This window comes from Petaurus breviceps, unplaced genomic scaffold (assembly GCF_028583685.1).
Source record: "Petaurus breviceps papuanus isolate PSGF00001 unplaced genomic scaffold, PetGlider_PUasm1.0 90683, whole genome shotgun sequence".
Lineage (NCBI taxonomy): Eukaryota > Metazoa > Chordata > Mammalia > Diprotodontia > Petauridae > Petaurus > Petaurus breviceps.
The window spans coordinates 2,296,751-2,310,820 of record NW_027187308.1 but is presented as its reverse complement, the minus strand read 5'-3'; the positions used below and the strand labels follow the sequence as shown (position 1 = coordinate 2,310,820).

The 14,070-nt window shown below is 38.4% G+C and overlaps 1 pseudogene; it reads left to right on the top strand.

Annotated features, from left to right (window-relative positions):
- Nucleotides 1–2,443: 2,443 nt before the first annotated feature.
- Nucleotides 2,444–14,070, top strand: part of LOC138144048 (isocitrate dehydrogenase [NAD] subunit gamma 1, mitochondrial pseudogene) — a 22,300-nt pseudogene continuing 10,673 nt past the window's right edge.

The following is a 14,070-nucleotide window of genomic DNA, read 5'->3' as shown; positions in this document are numbered from 1 at the left end:
ACAGACCATGAAGGCAAATCTCCTGCATCAAAAGATTCCAAGAAAAATATGAATATGTTACAGGCCAGGAGCTCAAGAAAGATTTAAAAATCAAGTAAGAAAAATAAGAATGAAGCAAGAAAATCATGTAAAGCTAGTCAACATCCTGCTAAAGGAACCCCCCCCCCCAATACTGAAGAAAACAACACCTTAAAAATAGACTAACTCAAATTGCAAAAGACTCAAAAAGGCAATGAGGAGAAGAATACCTTAGAAAGCCAAATTTGGCAAATGGAAAAGGAATTTCAAATCTTGCTGAAGAGAATAATTGCTTCAAAATTAGATGGAGCAAATGGAAGCTGATGACTTTATGAGGAATGAAGATACTATAAAACAAAAGCAAACAAATTAAACAAAAAAGAAGGCAATGTAAAATACCTCATTGGAAAAACCACAGACATGGAAAATAGATCCAGGAGAGATAATTTAAAAATTATTGGACTGCCTGAAAGCCATGATCAAAACAAAACAAACAAACAAACAAACAAACAAAAAAAGCCGAGAAATCATCCTTATATATATTCTCAGGAAAATTGCCCTGATATTCTAGAACAAGAGGGAAAAATAGAAATTGAAAGAATTCACTGATTGGAGGGTGGAGTGAAGATGGCATAGTAGAAGCAGGACCTCTGTGTGGTTCTGGCTCCCACCATCCTCAATACATGTAAAAGGGGACTCTGAACAAACTTTGGAGCTACAGAATGCAGAAAATGACACAGAGAAGCTAACCTCCCATTGAGCACAGCCCAGCAGGCTGACAGGGAACCAGACAGTGCTGTGCTCTGGGAGCCTAACCCAGGCACACGTGAAGCAGAGGTTATAGCCCCAGAGCAGGCCTGACCAGCCACCAGCTGGAGGGACTCCAGATCACCAGAAGCTGTGGTCATTTCCAGATTTATCAACACATAGATGTGAAGGACAAAGTGAGAGGTCAGTGCAGTGTGGACTTTGGGAACAGTAGTTGGGAGAGCATTGGCTTTTGCCCCCAGGCCGAGAAGCTGCTGAGACGCAGTGGATCAGCCAGTTCCACGCTTCAGCTTCAGCTCCTGGCCTGCAGACTGTAGGGGGACCAAGCAACCAGTCTGAGGGGTAATTGCTCTTCTTTAACCTGCTTGGATCTGAATTGCAGTCTAGGGTGGAGGTCTTGGAGTGTGTGACCAGCTTGCCAGAGCTTGTGGAGGCTTCAGAGAGAGCACCCAACTATTACCTCTGGCAGCTGAGAAAACCCCAGTGATTGGAACAAAAGCTCCCCAGTCTGGTGGCAGAGTCCTAAGCAGGCAAAAAGCCCAGGGTTCAAGTGACTGAGGGGCGACATCACCAGTCAAAGGAAACAAAGCAAACAGAAAAATACAACATTAGACTTCTTTGTGGGGGACAAAATGATCAAAAAATGGAACAGGAGGAAGACAGTGAAGTCAGAACTCCAGCACCAAAAGCTTCAAAGGAAAATACGAACTGGTTACAGGCCATAGGGGACTTTAAGAAACAGATAAGGGAAGTGGAGGAAAAATTGGGAAGAGAAATGAGAATGATGCAAGAAAATTATGAAATGAGAGTCAACAGCCCGACTGAGGAAAAGCATACTTTAAAAAATAGACTAACTCAATTGGCAAAAGAGGCTCAAAAAGGCAATGAGGAGAAGAATGCCTTAAAAAGCTGAATTTTCCAACTGAAAAAAAAACAACCTCAAAACCTCAATGAGGAGAATCATTCCCTCAGATTTAGAACAAAGGGAAGCTAGTGAATTTATGAGAAATCAAGATGATGTTAAAGAGATCCAAAAAAATAAAATAATAGAAGGTAATGTACAATATATCTTAGGAAAATACACTTACTTGGAAAATAGATCAAGGAGACATAATTTAAAAATTATTGGACTACCTGAAAACCATGATCAAAGAAAGAATGTAGAAATCATTTTCCAAGAAATTCTCAAGGAAAATTGCCCCAATGTTTTAGAACCAGAAGGCAAATAGGGGTTGAAAGAATCCACCAATTACCTCCTAAAAAAGATCCCCAAAAGTAAACTCCTAGGGATATTATAGCCAAGTTCTGGAATTCCCAGATCAAGGAGAGAATATTACAAGCATCCAGGAAGAAACAATTTAAATATTTTGGAAACACAATCAGCATAACACAGGATCTATCAGCTTCTACACAGAGGGATCAAAGGGCCTGGGATATGATATTGTGGGGGCAGAGGAGCTGGGATGAAAACCAAGAATCACCTAACAAGCCAAACTAAGTATTGTGTTTCAGGGGAAAATATGGTCATTCAGTGCAATAGAGAACTTTCAAATATTCTTGAAAAAAAAATAGCTGAACAAAAAATTTGAGTTTAAAATAGAAGAAGCAAGAGAAGCATTAGAAAGTAACAGGAAGGAGCTGGGATTCTCTTTCAACCATGGAGACTAAGGTGGTGATGGCTTCCAGTAGCACAGCGAAGGCCATCTTAAAGTTAGGGGCTATTAGCCGCCCTTGGGAGCAAACAATTCCTCAGTCTTCCAAATATGGAGGCCAACACACCGTGACCATGATTCCTAGGGATGGCATTGGGCCTGAGTTCATGCTGCATGTTAAGTCTGTGTTCAGACATGCCTGTGTGCCTGTGGATTTCGAAGAGGTGCAGGTGAGCTCTAAAGCTGATGAGGAAGACATCTGCAATGCCATCATGGCTATCCGATGCAATTGTGTGACTTTGAAGGGAAACATTGAAACTGACTACAATCTGCCACCATCTTATAAGTCCCGTAACAACATCCTCCACACCAGCTTAGACCTTTATGCCAATGTCTTCCATTTTAAGAGTCTGCCATGTGTGGTGACTCGCCACAAAGACATAGACATCCTCATTGTCAGAGAGAACACAGAGGGCGAGTACAGCAGCTTGGAGCATGAGAGTGTTTCAGGCGTGGTGGAGAGCTTGAAGATCATCACCAAGGCCAAGTCCCTGTGCATCACCAAGTACTCTTTCCACCTGGCCCAGGAAACTGGGCGCAAGAAAGTGACCACCGTGCACAAGGCCAACATCATGAAACTGGGAGATGGCCTCTTTCTCCAGTGCTGTAAGGAGGTGCCTGCAGGCTATCCCAACATCACTTTTGAGAGTATGATCATGGACAACACCACAATGCATCTAGTATCTCGGCCACAGCAGTTTGTATGTCTATTATTTAGTTGTAAGGTTCTAGTCAGAAACTTATTTTGTTTAACAGCTTTCACCAATTATTGATACTCACTTTACTTCTACTCAAACTACAATGCTTTCATGTATCCTATTATTGTTAAAAGATTTTTTTCTCCCCTTAAAATTGTGTCAGAGAAAATATTCAGTATATGTGCATATTGATAATGCCAAACTTAAACACACAGAGAATACAGATCTTTTTAACCTTTTTTTTTCAAAAATTATATGTGACAGAGGTCGCAGCTTATTTATATTTAACTCATATTAGAGCTCATTCTTCACTTCTTGTATCTAAACAATTCCATAGAAACAAGCACAGATCCTTAAAAACTGTTCTCTATGTGTTGTCTCTTTTACTCCTCCACTAAAAATGAGTATACACCAGCAGTAAAACAATGTGAAAAGGTTCATACTTCCCAAATGAAGGTTATCCATACAAAGATATGGGAAGGGCCTGACCCTTTACCAATGTGAGGGTGAGACTGTGCTTATGTTTTTTTCCAGAAGCTGTTGAATGACCAGTGAGGGTGCCAGAACAGAAATATCAGGGTGTGTACTCCGACTTACCCAGAAGATGATAGAACTCCAGTAGCAGAAGAAGAAATCACAGAGCCAGAACATGGGAAAAAAAGAAGTCTCCTAATGCAGCCACTACACGAAAAGCTATGCCCACAAGGGGGCAAATCACATTTATTATATCAGGCCAAAAACTGAAACCTGTTAGCCCAGGACTTGTGTTTCTTGCTATAATCACTAATTTCAATACAAACTAAACTGGTTACATACTGATTTAAGTCCTGAGACACCCCTAACACATCAGTTGTTTCATATATAACATTTAACTACATGTATTTGACCCCCGCAATCCCTCCTTACGTCTACTAACTTAAATCATTTACAACTGACATAAGTCAATACTACATTTTACTGGAATATAACCTGCTTTAATGGTACTCTTAAACAATGTATTAGTGGTTATGATGTCATTGTACTGTTTGTAGAACCACCCCTTTTGTTTAAGACTTCAGGGGAACCTGCAATTTAAGTAAAATCTGATTCTCTGGCTAGAAAAAGTACGTCTAATCATAGGGCTAATTGCCATAGCCTTTCTCTTAATATCAACAACTGTGTCTACTATTTCTTTACTAAGTAAAATACAAAGTGCTCAATTTATGAAAGAATTGGCAAAGAATCTTAGCTTGGCTTTAAAAAAACATATAACTATGGATATACCTATCTGTGCATGACTCCTTTGTATGGAATATTACATGCATCAATTATTCTCTTACTCAATGTATATCTGGTAGAGATTCATTGTAGTAATTGTTGAACAAGCTTCATTTGTTTTGTTTTTCAACTAATTCTAACTCCATTACATAAAATTTCTGATTGTTTTAAAGGGGGGAGGGAAAGTTTCTCAGACTTTTTGTCAGACTTCTTGTTCCTAGACTCACTGCCCTACTATTACTGTATTATTATTGATAATTTCAAACACTGTCTGCAATTTCTCTACTAAGAAAAATCCAAAAACTACACAATATGTTAATGAATTATAAACAATGTTCCTGTTGCCTTTAGCACATGACAGAATATAGATAAGGATCTTTTGTATAAGATCAATGTTTTAGAACAATTAGTATTGTATTTAGGTAATGTGGTAACATAGCACAGTTTGCCAAGGCATTGGCCTGAAATGTGACAGAGATTTTCAAACCAAGCTTGCTTAGATAGGTTGTATAATTTATGAGAGATGATGAACAAGAAGTAGAATTTTGCACTAAATTGCAGTGTAACTATGGCTATACTTATATTTTTGTCACCCCATTTCCCTACAGTTCCACTTTGATAGAGTGGACCCAGATCAAATATCATCTCGCAGTCATATGGAACAACAGTACTCTTGCAGCAGATTTGTTTGTACTGAACAATGTAACAAATAATATTAATCAGAGCTATATCTCTGGGGCTGACACCGCTGAATTGGCCAAGCAAATTTTAGATAATTTGGAACTTTCCAATCCTCTCAAATATATACCCTCTATGCTGTTTTATTGGCTAAATATTTTGGGTATAGCATGCCTTTTTCTACCATATCTCACTCACTTAATGGAGTCATGGGTAAAGGTGATGGGCAGAGAGATCCATAGCCTCAAGCTGCTTGCTAAAAGAAAAGGGGAGATGTAGGGGATGATGTTGAGGGTTAGCTCTGAGGGTTCTGCCATGGGCATGAATCCAGGCCAAGGACCCCCTTGAGACTTTTTCCACCCACCTTAGCCCATTATCTCAGGATGTTGACTCACCAAACACCCGCTAATAATCCTTCCATGCTAGGGAGGATTGGAACATTCTGTTCATCCCTGAAGACCTGGCTGCTTGAGTGATATAGATAAAGTAGTAATGCATAAGACAAGAGAGCAAGATAATGTCCCTTGGGAAGGGCCTGTAAAGGTTGCAAGCTAGGTACCTCATGTAACAAAATAAGCGAACTTTCCCAGGAGAAAGCATGATGTAAGTGCTTCAGCTACAGTATATAAACCCTAACCCTCAGAAGCTTATTTGAGACTTGCTTGGCATGCATACAATAAACATATGAATGCTTTCAATCTTTGCCTGATCAATGACTCATTAGTCATGCTGTCATGCTTTAGTTGGTGCTGAAAGGTGCAGGCATCAGAGCAGAAAGGTGAAAGGAAATGTGTCAACCTTACTCTCAATGAATTTGGCTAAAGGAGGAAATAATATACACACTCATTTGGGTATCTTATTCTACAGGAAAGTAAAGGGAAGTGATGAGAGGGCGAGTGATAGAAGTGAGGGCAGATTGGGGAAGAGGGTAGTTAGATGCACACATTTTTGAAAAGGGATAGGGTCAAAGGAGAAAATAGAATAAGTGGGGGGCAGGATAGGATGGAGGGAGATATAATTAGTCTTTCACACTATAACTACTATGGAAATATTTTGGGTAACTACACATGTCCAACCTGTATTGAATTATTTATCTTCTCAGTGGGGGTGAGTGAGGAAGGAAGAAGGGAATGAATATGGATATCAAAGTTTTAAAAACAAATGTTAAAAAAAATGTTTTTTACATGGAACTGGGAAATAAGACATCCAGGCACTGGGGAATAGAAATCCATCTTGCCCTACTAGAAAGTTAGTGGGGGTGGGGGAGGATATAAGAGAGAACATGTTTGGGGAAGAGTTATTGATTAGGCTTGCTATATTAGGGTGGGGATTAGAGGAAAGATCGGGAGAAAATTTGCAACTCAAAATCTTGTAGAAATGAATGTTGAAATGAAAAAAATAAATTAAAAAATGACACCGCTAAAAAAAAATTACCAGTATCAAAAATGAAAACATTTGATTCACCACCAATGAGCATGAAATCAAGGCATTTATTAGGAGCTCTAATGGCAAAGAAGTAATTGACACCTTGTTTCAAGTATTTAATTGTTTAGCAATTTATTTCAATTCAAGTTTGTTTTAAGCATTGACCATGATTATATCAACTCTTTGTTAAGAAACAGAACTTGTGAATCCAAAAACTTGTGAACTCCAGAACTTGTGAACTCCTGTTGCTAATGCAATAGGGAGGGGAGGAGCTAATGGCCATATATATATACATATATATATATATATATATATATATATATATATATGGAGAAGCCCAAGCTCGAGACAGCAGAACTGAGAAGAACTGTGAACAGAAGTTGTAGTGGCAGAACTGAGAACAGAACTTGTGATGGAAGAACTGAGAACTGAGAAGATAACTCTTGCAGTGGCAGAGTTGAGAAGAAGAAAACTTATGGTATCCCAGCAATCTGTTTGTCTGTTCTTTGTTGAGTTTTGTTCATGAAACTTTGTACAGAAGCCCTGGGACCTTAATGAAAGCCCTGAAAGGGGATTTTCTGGTTGTTTGTTTATAGATGTCCTGGAAGAGGGCTTTGGAAGTCTTAGGATTTATTGATGATTTCTGTTGACCTGTCAGACCTTGTTTTTGGGTGAGTGTTGATTTCTATGTTGATGATTTGTGTTGACCTCTTGGACCTTGTTTGTGCATCTCTGTTCATTTCACAGGCAGATAGTGAATTGATGATGGTGCCAGCAATGTGTATGAATGCTATTATGGCGCTGTGAAGCTTTGTCTTCCCCGGGACAGAAAATGTGAAGGACTTTAGGTGGACTGGACAGTGTGAACTTCAATATGGAACTGTACAAGGAACTGGACAAGAAGCTGGATAAGGAGCTGAGAGCTGCTTCCCTTTGAACCCAGGTGACATTTGGGTAGATTCAGGCAGGAGCTGGACCCATTGAAGAGGAACCATGGAAGCTGAGTGATAGCCTTGATTCAAGATGAAAAGACCTCTTCTAGGGTACTTAATGCTGACTGAGAAGACTATTATTTACTGTGCCATAGGGGTGTAGAACTTTGACCTTTATATTTTGTGCCCTTTTAAGGAGGCTTGCTCCTTAAAGATGATTGACTTAAGGACTTAATGAATGATTATACTTTCTTTAAAACTATGGGGGCACTTTGGTGAAAACTATGTGGCCACTCTAGTTTTACATTGCTATGTCATAACATTGTGAGTGCTGTACTTTGATTTCTTTAAATGTTTTGTCTTAGTTTATTACTGAATAAATAGAGAGTTCACGATACTATGTAATTAGAACCTGGAAGCTATTCACAACAGCAGTCCTCTGGAAACCTCTTTGTACTTGGCTTTATAGGAACCATTTTGCCAAATATTATGGCAATAAATATGACAAGCAAAATGAAATGAAGGAATATTTACAAAAATATAAATTTCCCAGATTAACAGAAGAGGAAATAGAAAGATTAAATAATGCCTTTTTAGAAAAAAAAAATTAGAGCAGAACCAGGAGAATATTTTACACAGTAGCAACCACATTGTACAATGAACAATTTTGATAGACTTAGATCTTTTCAGCCATGCAAGGATCTAAGAAAACTCCAAAAGTCTCATGATGGAAAATACTATCTATATCCAGAGAACAAACTCTGGAATCTGAATGCAGATAGATGCATGATATTTTCTTTCCCTTTCTTCTGTTGTTTTGTTTCCTCTTTCTTGAGGTCACTCCCATCAGTTCTAAGTCTTCTTTATTTTTTATGTGAAAATAAGTATAATGTGAATGCATAAATAGAGCCTATTCAAATTGCACAGTTTCTAAGGGAGGGGGAGGAAAAAGAGAGGGAGAAAATTTGAAACTCAAAATCTTATGGAAGTAAATTTTGAAAATTAAAACTAGATAAATTAATTTTTAAAATATTGAAAAAAACTATCAATTATTTCCATAAGAAATGATCCCTATTTAAAAGTTAATTCTGCCAAACATTTAATGAACAATTAATTTCTATACTATGTAAATTATTTGGGAAAATAGGTGAAGAATTCTTTTTCTAGCAAAAATGTGGTGCTAAAACCTAAACCAGGAAAAGTGGAAACAGAGAAAGAAAACTATAACCAATTTCTCTAAAAAATATTGACATAAAAATTGAAATAAAATACTAAGAATGAGAGCATAGCAATATATCACAAAGATAATACTCTCTGACAATGCAGGATTTAGACCAGGAAGATGAGACTTTTCCAATATTGGGAAAACTATCAGCATAATTTCCATATATTATGAACAAATCCAGCAATAACATATAGAAAGATAAATTCTATTTAAGATAACTCCAGACAATATAAATATTTGGCCATTTATCTACAAGGACAAAAATGGAAACTGTATGAACACAATTACAAAACTCTTCCCACAAAGGAAGTGAGATATGAACTATTGGAAAAATATCAATTTTTAATGGCTAGACTTTGCCATTATGATAAAAATTACATTTCTAAGTAAATTTATTTACTTATTCAGTGCAATAGCAATTAAATTAACAAAAAAAAAATGGAGAGCAAGAAAAAATAACAAAATTCATCCAGAAGAAAGAAAATAAGAATATCAAGAGAATGAATGAAAAAAAAAAGTGTGCAGGTAGTAGGCTACCTGTATCTGATTCCCAACTACATTGCCAAGCAATAATCATCAAAAATTATGGTACTGGCTAAGAAATAGATTCTGTGTGTGTGTGTGTGTTCATGCGCATGTATGTGTGTGTCTCTGTAAGCTTAATTTATAAAAAATAAGACCCATTTCTCGATTGATATTTGATGAAAGATCAAGAATAGATATTTTTCAGAAGGGCAAATCAAGAGATCATCATATAAAATGTTCTAAATCACTAAGAATTAGAGAAATCAAAATCAAAATAATGCTACAGTACCAGCTCACATCAACCAAACAAATAACATTTGAGAAAAAGAAAATTACAAATACTGTAGCTGTAGAAAAATAGAGAAAACAATGAACTGTTGTCGTAGTTGTAAATGTGTTCAACCATTCTGGAAAACAATTTGGAACTATGTTCTAAAGACTATAAACTCTGATTACACTTTGACCCAGCAGTACCACTATAGTGTCTATATCATAAATAGGTTTTTAAAAAGGGAAAAAAAACTCCAGTACAGAAATATTTTTAGCAACTCTTTTTTTTGTGGTGGCAAATATTTGGAAATTGGGGGAATGTGGGGCTAGAGCCAAGATGGTGGAGTAGAAATAGGAGTTCCATGGGGTTCCTGCTTCCACCTCCTAAAATACAAATAAAAATGACTCTAAACAAACTTTTGAGCTACAGAGCCCACAAAGTGACAGAGAGAAGCTAACCTCCTGCTTAAGACAGCCCAGCAGGGTGACAGAAAAGGGCCATTGCAGCACTCTGAGAGCAGAGCCGAGACCTTGTGCGCCCAAGGTTTTAGCCTCAGTACACCCCAGCCAGCTTTGGCTAGAGGGATTTTAGAAGAGTAGATCAAGAGCAGCAGAGGTGCTTTCCAGACTTATCAACCCCAAAATGCCAAAGACAAAGTGAAAGGTCAGTGGATTTTGGGAACAGGGAGTCTGGAAGTGAGGTCCAACCTCGGACCCCAGCAGGAGAAGTAGATGAGGCATATTGGCCACATTCACATGCCTGCTACAGAGCTCCTGTTCTTCACATTGTAGGGGGACAGAGGGAACAGTCTGAGGGTTAATTGCTCTTGCTACAACCTGTTTGGGTCTAGATCCCTGTCCTGGGTGGAGGTCCTGGGGTGAGTGACCAGTGTGCCAGAGGCAGAAGAGGCTTCTGAAAGGGCACCCAACTAATAGCTCTGACAGTTGAGAAAACCCCAGTAATTTTGGACAAATCTCCCCTCTCTGAAAGCAGAGTTCTATTCTGGCAAAAATCTCAAGAGGTGTGGGGGGGCAGAGTCAAGATGGTGGAGTAGAAGCAGGACCTCTGAGTGGCTGCGGCTTCTACCTTCCCCAATCAATGTAAAAAGGGGACTCTGAACAAACTGTGGAAATGCAGAACCCACAAAATGGAAGAGAGAAGCTAACCTTCCTCTGAGGGCAGCCCAGCAGGCCAGCAGGTGTCGGCCAGTGCAGCACTCTGGAAGCTGAGCCCAAGCCCCCGTGAGGTGGAAATTTTAGCCCCAGGGCAGGCCTGACCAGTCACCTCCGGAGGCACTCCAGATCAGCAGCAGCTGTGGCCATTTCCAGATTTATCAACACATAGATGCAAAGGAAAAAGTGAGAGGTAAGTGCAGTCTGGACTTTAGGACCCAGTAGTGGGAGTGGTTCAGCTTTTGTCCCCCAGGCAAGAAGCCTCTGAGATGCCTGGCACAGCCAGTCAGTGCCTCCTGGCAGATTCAGCTCCTGGCCTGCAAAGTGTAAAGGGAATAAGCAACCAGTCTGAGGGGTAATGGCTTTCGCTTTAACTTGCTTGGATCTGGATTGCAGTCTAGGGCGGAGGTCCTGGGGTGTGTGTGTACCTTGCCAGAGCATGTGGAGGTCTCAGAGAGAGCACCCATCTAATAGTTCTGGCAGCTGAGAAAACTCCAGCGATTGGGACGAAAGCTCCCCTGCCTGGTGGCAGAGCCCTAAGATGGCAAAAAGCCCAGGGTTCAAGTGACTGAGGGGCAACATGACCAGGAAAAGGAAACAAAACACACAGAAGATTCCAACATTACACTTCTATTTTGGGGACAAAAAGAAGCAAAGCATGGAACAGGAGGAAGACAGTGAAGCCAGAACTCCTGCACCAAAAGCTTCAAAGGAAAATACAAGCTGGTTAAAGGCCATAGAGTACATTAAGAAGCAGATAAGACAAGTGGAGGAAAAATTTGGAAGAGAAATGAGAACAATTCAAGAAAGTTATGAAATGTGAGTCAAAAGCCTGACTGAGGAAATTCACACCTTAAAAAATAGACTAATTCAAATGGCAAAAGAAGATCAAAAAGGCAACGAGGAGAAGAAAGCCTTAAAAAGCAGAATTTGCCAGATGGAAAAAGAATCTCAAAAGCTCACTGAGGAGAATCAATGCTTCAGAATTAGATTGGAGAAAATGGAAGCTAATGAAATTATGAGAAATAAAGATGCTGTTAATCAGATCCAAACAAATGAAAGAATGGAAGGCAATGTGAAATATCTCATGAGAAAAACCACTAACCTGGAAAATAAACCCAGGAGAGATAATTTAAAAATTATTGGACTACCTGAAAGCCATGATTAAAGTAAGAACCTAGAAATCATCTTCCAGGGAGTTCTCAAAGAAAACTGCCTTGATGTTTTAGAACCAGAAGGCAAAATAGAGGTTGAAAGAATTCCCATATCACCTCCATTAAAAGATCCCAAAAAATAACTCCTAGGAATATTATAGCCAGGTTCTGGAATTCCAAGATTAAGGAGACTATATTACAAGCATCCAGGAAGAAACAATTTGATTATTGTGGAAACACAATCAGGATAACCCAGGATCTGTCAGCATCTACGTTAAGGGATCCCAAGGCATGGAACATGCTATTCCAGAGGTCAAAAGGGCTGGGATTAAAAGCAAGAATCACCTACCCAGCAAAACTGAGTATCATGTTTCTTGGTTAAATATGGTCATTCAATGGAATAGAGGACTTTAAAGCATTCTTGATGAAAAAAACCTGAGTTAAATAGAAAATTTGACATCCAGAAATAAGAAGCAAGAGAAGCATGAGAAGGCAAATAGGGAAAACAAATTATAAGGAACTTATCAAAGTTGACCTATTAACATTCCTACATAGATAACCAAATATGTAACTGATGAAACTTTTCTCAATATGAAAATAGTTGAAGTGAATTATATATATGTATGTATACATATATATATATATATAATTCACTTCAACTATTTTCTACATTATATTCTATATTATATAGGTATATATTCTATATACATATGTATATGGGTGTATGAATACATGTGGGAATGTGTGTATATATGTTTACAGGTATATATAGAGAGAGGGCACAAGACCAATTTAGTAGGAAGGGATGATACTTAAAAGGTGAAATTAAGAGGTGAGAGAGGAATATAATGAGTGGAGATAGGGAGAGACAGAATGGGGGAAACTATCTCATATTGAAGAGGCAAGGGGAAAGGGTCACAATGGAGGGGACGAATAGGAAGGCAAAAGGGAATGGGTCAACCTGATTCTCATTGAATTTGGCTTGGGGGGGAATGAAATACACACTAAATAGGGTATCTCACCCTACAGGAGAGTAGGGGGGAAGGGGATGAGACGGGGGATGATGGAAGGGAAGGCAGGCTAGGGGGGCAGGGAAATTCAAAGCACCCACTTTTGAAAAGGGATGGGATCAAAGTAGAGAATAGAACAAGTGCGGGGTAGGACAGGAGGGAGGGAAATATGGCCAATCTTTTACAATACATCTACTATGATATTGTTTTGCATTACCTACACATGTACAAACTATACTGAACTGCTTATCTTCCAAGTGATATGACAAAGGAGAAGGAAGGGAATGAATCTGAAGTTTAAAATTTTAAAATAAGAGTTTAAATATATATATATATATTATTAACGCTATTTTACATGTAATTGGGAAATAAAATATACAGGCACTGAGGCATAGAGCTCCAAAATGCCCTACTGGAAAAGTTGAAAGGGGTATGGGAGAAAATATGGGTTAGAGCAGATTGGAGGAGGGGATATCCTGTGGGACTGCTATTTTGGGGCAGTGGGTAGGGGAAAAACGGGGAGAAAATTTGCAACTCAAAATCTGGTGGGAATGAATTATGTAAACTGAAGTTAATAAAGTATTTGAAAAATGAAAAAAAAGCTCAATGTTCAAGTGGATGAGTGGCAACTTATCCAAGCTGGGGAAGCAGGGCAAGCACAGCAGTCTGTCTTTTTATTTCTTTGTTGGGGACAAAAATAATCAAGGCATGGAACAGAAGGAAGACAATGATATCAGAACTCCTGCACCGAAACATTCCAAGAAAAATATGAACTGTATACAGGCCATAGAGGACCTTAAGAAGGACTTTGCAAACCAAATAAGAAAAGGGGAAGAAAAATTGGGAAGAGAAATGAGAATGATGCAAGAAAATTATGAAAAAGAAATTCAACAACATGACTGAAGAAAGTAACACATTATAAAATAGACTAACTCAAATGGCAAAAAGCAAATGAGGAGAAGAATTCTTTAAAGAGTCAAATTTGCCAGATGGAAATAGAAACTCAAAAGTTCACTGAAGAGAATCATTTCTTCATAATTGGATTGGAGCAAATGGAAGCTAGTGACTTTATGAGAAATCAAGATAATTTTAAACAGATCCAAACAAATAAAAAAAAAATAGAAGGCTGTAGAATCTCATTAAAAAAATCACTGACCTGCAAAATAGATACAGGAGAGATTATATATATATATATATATATATATATATATATATATATATATAT